The sequence below is a fragment of the Benincasa hispida genome, chromosome 7 (assembly GCF_009727055.1).
Source record: "Benincasa hispida cultivar B227 chromosome 7, ASM972705v1, whole genome shotgun sequence".
Taxonomy (NCBI): domain Eukaryota; kingdom Viridiplantae; phylum Streptophyta; class Magnoliopsida; order Cucurbitales; family Cucurbitaceae; genus Benincasa; species Benincasa hispida.
The window spans coordinates 11,222,406-11,229,253 of record NC_052355.1 but is presented as its reverse complement, the minus strand read 5'-3'; the positions used below and the strand labels follow the sequence as shown (position 1 = coordinate 11,229,253).

Below are 6,848 nucleotides of genomic sequence, written 5' to 3'. Positions count from 1 at the left end.
TTTATTAAATAATGAACCCTAAGTTGGGTCATTGATTAAAATTTGTGTACTAAAAATTAGTAAAATATAAAAATTTTATATAATTATTTTCATGTATTGAATTAAGATTAATAATTCAATTTCAATTTATTTCAATAGTGCTAAGAAATTATTTTTTAGACGTTGGGGAATAAATTATCCCAAAAAATCATGAAATTAAATAAAAGTAGATATATACATATATACACACGTAAACTCAAGTTGGTTCGAGTCAGTTTGAATTATTTTAGATAAATTCATGAACCAATTCAACTCATAAATTTTCATTTATGTACAAATTAGGTTGAGTTGATTGAATTTTTGAGGCACAAGATTATTTGTACACCCCTATTTATTTAATCATTTTTCTTGTCACTCCATTCTTTTCTTCCTACAATGGTCAGATTATTTAAGAAATAATGAAGTGTGTTTTTTGTATTAGTGTAGGGATGATACTTAAAACCACCTTTTCTTTTTTTTTTATTTGGGGTACTAAATTGGCCAAATTAAAATTTTAGGGACCAAATGCACCTATTTCTACAAAGTGGATTTTCAAAATAGAAAAATAAAGGAAACCATTTACACAAAATAATAAAGTTTTAATCTTCTTTCATAGAGGCTAATAGAAGCTAATTGAAGTCTACCTGTGTCTATTAATGTTAGAAATTGATAGACACGGATAAACTTCTATCAGTCTATCGGTGCTTTATTTGTTATTTCTGTAAATATTTTAACGTTTTTTCTATCTATAAAAATTTTTCTTTCTACAAACCATGAGGAATACAAGTATAAATTTTAAAAACATAACACTAAAAACTAAATCCTAATGAAACAATGCCTATTTGTTAATCAAACGAAGCCTAAAATTTAGAAGTAAAAGAATCCAACTGAAACCAATCTCAAACCTAAGAGATAAAAGTATCAAGGGAAGCCTAGATTTTAAAATAAGAACATCCAACAAAAACCCAATCTCAAACCTAAACTTAAAATATAAAGCCAACTTGGGTATAACTCACAGCTAGTTAATGCATACAACATCAACCAATAAATTAAAGGATTGAATTCCCTTTTTAACTCCAAACAAATTGATAACACGGTTCTTTTCTAGAAATGAAACAAAGTATTGAAAGGACAAATAATAATTATACAAAAATCATTCATAAACTTTGGCCGTGTTTCAATTGATGTTCAAAGTGTTTGAATAAGTGTTTTTAAGTTAAAAAGAAAGAGTTTATAAACAAATTGAAAATCAATCCAAACAACAAGCCCTTATAATGAATGACAATGTTAGATATTTCTCAGTATTTTGAATTGCAGTCACAAATGTAGGCTATTCAATACATTTTTTTGTTAAAAAAGACCCAACCTAAAGATCTATATACATGATCTATTACAGCAATTAGATATAGCACTTCCCATCCCAAAAAAATGGATATAGAATTCCAAATATAAATAAATAAATAAGAAATGCATACTTTTGAGTATTTCACTGGCTTGCACGTAGTTTACCCATAACAAAAGTAAATTGCATGCAGTTTCACTGGCTTGCTACAAATTTTGACTACTTTTGTTATGAAAGAGAAAAAAGAAGTTCAATAAAACAGTTCACTGACTTGCATGCAATTTTTGGATATCACAAGTGCTAAGAGTTTGTCTACGCATGATATACGAGAGCTTGGCTAAGAAATATGAAATCCTGTGAACTAACCACATCTTATCCTTGTTAATCCACCAAATTTTACAACATCACTATTATACTCAAAAGCATGTCTTTGTTTATTTATTTACTTTGGAATTATATATCGATTTTTTTTGGAGGGGAAGTGCTATATCTAATTGTTGTAATATATAGCTCACAGATCTTCAAACAATTGATAGGTTGGTATTAGATCACAGGATTTTTTTACCACTTACAATAGTTTTCCACGTTTGCCTTTAGCTTTAGTGCTAAGCTTTTGCAACAATTATGCTGCAATATAATCATATGTTAGAAATTTAAACAGAAGCATCATAAGGAATTAGTTTTATTCACATAACTGGCTACTAATATTTTGTTAAGCAAGAAAAAGTTAAGATTCTGGTATCCAAGTCTGTGGGCCAATTTTGATGAGAACTCCTTCATTAATTCTTATGAACACTACTTGAACTAATCCAACTATACAAATTCGAGAATAAAGAGCCTGACACATAGAAAATGTAAGATTATATTTTGTTCAAAAGAGAAATCATAGAAATTCTAGATTATATTTTGTTCAAAAGAGAGATCATAGAAGTTCTAGATTATATTTTGTTCAAAAGAGAGATCATAAAAATTATATTCATGTTCCTAAGTGTGTTGTCAATATTTAAAGGAGTTTCTTCTTTTTCATCTTCTAAAGAGAAATTTTTGTAATTGCTAAACTTGATCAACATTTCTTTTCATATAACTATAAAATGTAATTCTATTACAAAAAATAAATAAATAAGATACTCACCTCATGAACTATATCAGGTCTATACTTGTATAAATCCATTCTCCTCCTCCGCAAGAATTCAACATGTTTTTCTTGATTCAAATTCTTATAGTTTTGAAGAAACATACACACAACAATAATAGAAAACCAAACACTATTATATACGAGTATAAGAGCAATTGATTTTAAACCTATAAACTACTAGTTAAGATTAAAGGTCAAGCTCAAAAATTTAATAAATATTAGAAAGATGAAATGCAACATACAGAGCTGTTACCTTCTAACCAAGGCAAGTGTCAAAGATGTCTTCTCAAGTACAAAACTGACTCTAGATTTTATATGCAAATTTGAAGGAACCATTGGAATACCAAGATATGGACTCAAAGCATATGCAGATTCCTCTTTAACCTCACTAGTACTATCTCCATCATCTTTGTCTTCTTTTTCCTCGACTCGACAAGTGTCAAAGATGTCTTCTCAAGTACACAAATGACTCTAGATTTTATGTGCAAACTTGAAGGAACGAATCATTGGAATACCAAGATATGAACTCAAAACATCTGCAGATTCCTCTTCAACCTCACCAGTACTATCTCCATCATCTTTGTCCTTCCTTTTCCTCGACTCCTTGTTCGAGGAAAAGGAAGGACAGAGAAGATGGACATAGTACTGATGATGTTGAAGAGGAATCTGCAGATGTGTTTTGAGTGTATATATTGGTATTCCAATGGTTTCTTCCTTCAAGTCCAGACATGAAATCTAGAGTCATTTTTGTACTTGAAAAGACATCTTTGACACTTGCCGAGTCGAGGAAAAGGAAGGACAGAGATGAGACATAGTACTAGTGAGGTTAAAGAGGAATCTGCAGATGCTTTGAGTCCATATCTTGGTATTCCAATGGTTCCTTCAAATTTGCATATAAAATCTAGAGTCAGTTTTGTACTTGAGAAGACATCTTTGACACTTGCCTTGGTTGGAAGGTAACAGCTCTGTATGTTGCATTTCATCTTTCTTGATACTTTCTAATATTTATTAATTTTTTGAGTTTAATCTTTAATCTTAGCTAGTAATTTATGGGCTTAAAATCAATTATTCTTCTACTCGTATATAATAATGCTTGTTTTCTATTATTGTTATGCGTATGTTTCTTCAGAACTATTAGATTTTGAATCAAGAAAAACATGCTAAATTCTTGCGGAGGAGGAGAATGGACCCATACAAGTATGGACCTGATATAGTTCACGAGATGATTATCTTATTTCTTTTTCTTTCTTGTAATAGAAGTACATTTCATAGTTATATGAAAACGAATATTGATCAAGTTTAGCCATTATAGAAATTTCTCTTTAGAAGATCGAAAAGAAGAAACTCCTTTGAATATTGACAACACACATAGGAACAGGAATAGAAGTTCTGTGATCTCTATTTTAAACAAAATATAACCTTAAATTTTTCTATGCCAGGCTTTTGTTCATATATGTATTCTCAGATTTGTATGATTGGATTAGTTCAAGTAGTGTTCATAAGAACTAATGAAGGAGTTATCATCAAAGTTGACCCACAAACTCGAATACCAAACAATAATAGAAAAACAAGCACTATTGTATACGAGTAGAAGAGCAATTGATTTTAAACTTATAAATTACTAGCTAAGATTAAAGGTCAAGCTCAAAAAATTAATAAATATTAGAGAGTATCAAGAAAAATGAAATGCAATATACGGGGCCCTTACCTTTCCAACAAAGGCAAGGGTCAAAAATGACTCTAGATTTCATGTGCATATTTGAAAGAATCATTGGAATACCAACATCTGCAGATTCCTCTTCAACATCATCTCTGTCCTTCCTTTTTCTCGAACAAGGTTGTAGGATCCCTCTTCCCATATTTCTCCATTAAAGACTATTGAAACAAAAATGCGTAGAGCTTAAAGAATATTAAACTTTTGCAATATAACCATTCAAACAAAAACTCATGATACACTACTAAAAAAAATTAAATAAATAATCATAACTATAAAAAAAAAAAAAAAAAAAAAAAAAAAAAGTGGAAAGGCAACTTACTTGAACTAAACATGAAGGAATGCAAGATGTTTGGTAATTTCTCCCCCAAATTTCGCACTAAACTAAGGAATAATACCAAACTTTCTTACCTAATTAACCCGAAGTTAGACATCAAACTTGATTCTAATATTTGTTCACAGAACATCCACAACCTAAAACTTAAGGATTTAAACATTACACAAACACCTGAGGAAATATTCAACATTCATAAGCCATTAAGAGTTTCAAATCATGTTGACAATCCCAATGCCAAACTTCCAAATTTAATTTGTGGATAAGTAATAAAGAATGAACAAACAACAAAAGGCCTACAAATTCAGAGCCTTAACCACCAAATTACACACTAAATCCACTAAAGCAAACATAAATTAGCTACTAAACAATGTCCAAACAGCTCAAGACCTTGTTCCTAGACAAACTAAACGACTCACTTTGACTTTTAATCAAATCATAAATTTCATCTAACATAAGTGAATTCAAGAAGGGGTTTTAGGGGTTTTAGAGGCTTAATACTTACTAAAATTACAGAAACGAGAGAGAACTCACGTTTGAACTTACTAAAATTAATCAAATCCTAAATCTTGAATCTATCATCAACACGTTATGAGTAACAAATTTATGCAAACGGAAGCTGGACATTGAGAACTCACCGAACTCCAACCACTGCTTGAACCGCGGCCGCGGGCGTGCGACAGGGACGGCGGCGAGATGATGCGCTAGAACAGAAACGAGAGAGATAGAGTGGCTGGAGCGGACGTGACGGAAGAAGAAAAACCCACCACCGGACGTGACGGCGACGGCCGTGAATGACGATCGGCGAGCTGGAGTGGCTGGAGCGGCGAGGTGGGCGGACGACGGTAGACGAATGTGTCTGAGGGGGAGCGGCGGCTAGGGCCTGGCGAAGGTGTCTGCGCGAGAGTGAGAGAGAGAGAGTAGGGTTCTTTTTTCTTACTTTTATAATATACAAAAGGAGTCTTTGAAGCAAGAAATATTTGTACTTTGCCATTTCCTTCTCAAATTAAAATAGTTTACACTTCAAACTATACTATTTTAATCCATACTAAAATAATCTATATCCAAACACAAACCTTATCCAATTAAACCCAAGTATAATAACTATGATTATAATGACAACTTTTATCCCAAATGCCATCAAAGAGAACATTGACAAAAATACCCCTCCATTTATTTTTTGAAAAAATGACACTTAAAAAAAAAACTTATTTTTTTGAACCTCATGATTATGAAAATGATGTAAAAGAAGGAGAACTTATTATGATTAATTACTTTTTATCCTTCACACCAATTAATTGTGATCTCATTCCTTATCTTACCTTGATTACAATTACAGATAAAAAAAAAGAATTACTAATAAATTACCTACCTCAACCACCAATTAATTACAATCTCATTCTATTATGCACAACAATAAGATTGAAAAACATGGAGATTAGTGAAATAAAGAAATTAATTAGAAAAAATCAAAAAGATATTAAAAAATGAAATGAAGAAGCCTGGTTGGGCTTCATGACACATACATCGAGTCCTTACCGGGTTGATGAAGCGGTGGGGACCGGGTATCCCGCCGGTTTATAAAATAGAAAAAAAAAATTGAAGTGAAGAAACCCGGTTGGGCTTCATAAGGCGCATACACCGGGCACTTACCGGGTCGATGGGGATCGGGTATCTCGCTGGTTTTCCACCTTCCCTCACTTTTTTTTTTGGTTCAGCACCCAGTCGGATAGAAATGACCCGTTTCAAACTAAGATTGGATATCCACTAGGCTTCTCTCTCTTTTTTCTTTTCCTTTTTTTTAATATCTTACCCACTACTAATACCTTATTCTCTTTAATTGTAGGAAAAATCCTTGAGTTTGAGATTATTTTTTATTGTATTTGATTTTTTTTCACTAATTCAATCTAAAGTGAATGATAATTAATTTTATAAGATTAAAACCTTTTTTTGTTTAAATTATTGATTTTTCATGATTTTCCATTGATTTGAGATTATTGTACTTGTTGTGCATGATTTTGTATGGTTTAGATTGGTTTGCATGATTTAGAGTGATTTTGCAAGGTTTTCTTCATTTGCAGGATTTTTTTCCATTAATTTAATCTCAAGTGAATAGAAATTAATTTTATAAGATTAAAACTTATTTTTTTGTTTAAATGATTGATTTTCATGATTTTGAATGCCATCAGGAGTTAGTGATAACTCCCGACACCTGTGTACTGCTGGGAGTTATCTATTCCCGACGAATGTATATTTGTCGTTGGAAGTTCCTTGATCTCCCATTTTCTATCATCGAGAGTTTGAT

The 6,848-nt window shown here is 31.4% G+C and overlaps 1 long non-coding RNA gene across 2 annotated transcripts; it reads right to left on the bottom strand.

The window, feature by feature from the left end:
* Positions 1-1,085: 1,085 nt before the first annotated feature.
* Positions 1,086-5,162, bottom strand: LOC120081658. 2 transcript variants are annotated; one of them, XR_005482921.1, is made up of 3 exons: positions 4,532-5,162; positions 4,204-4,370; positions 1,086-1,987 (listed from the first exon to the last, which is right to left on the bottom strand). It is a non-coding gene; the product is annotated as an uncharacterized LOC120081658 (long non-coding RNA). The 2 variants fall into 2 exon arrangements; XR_005482920.1 differs by having other exon boundaries at positions 1,164-4,370.
* Between the last annotated feature and the right edge of the window lie 1,686 nt (positions 5,163-6,848).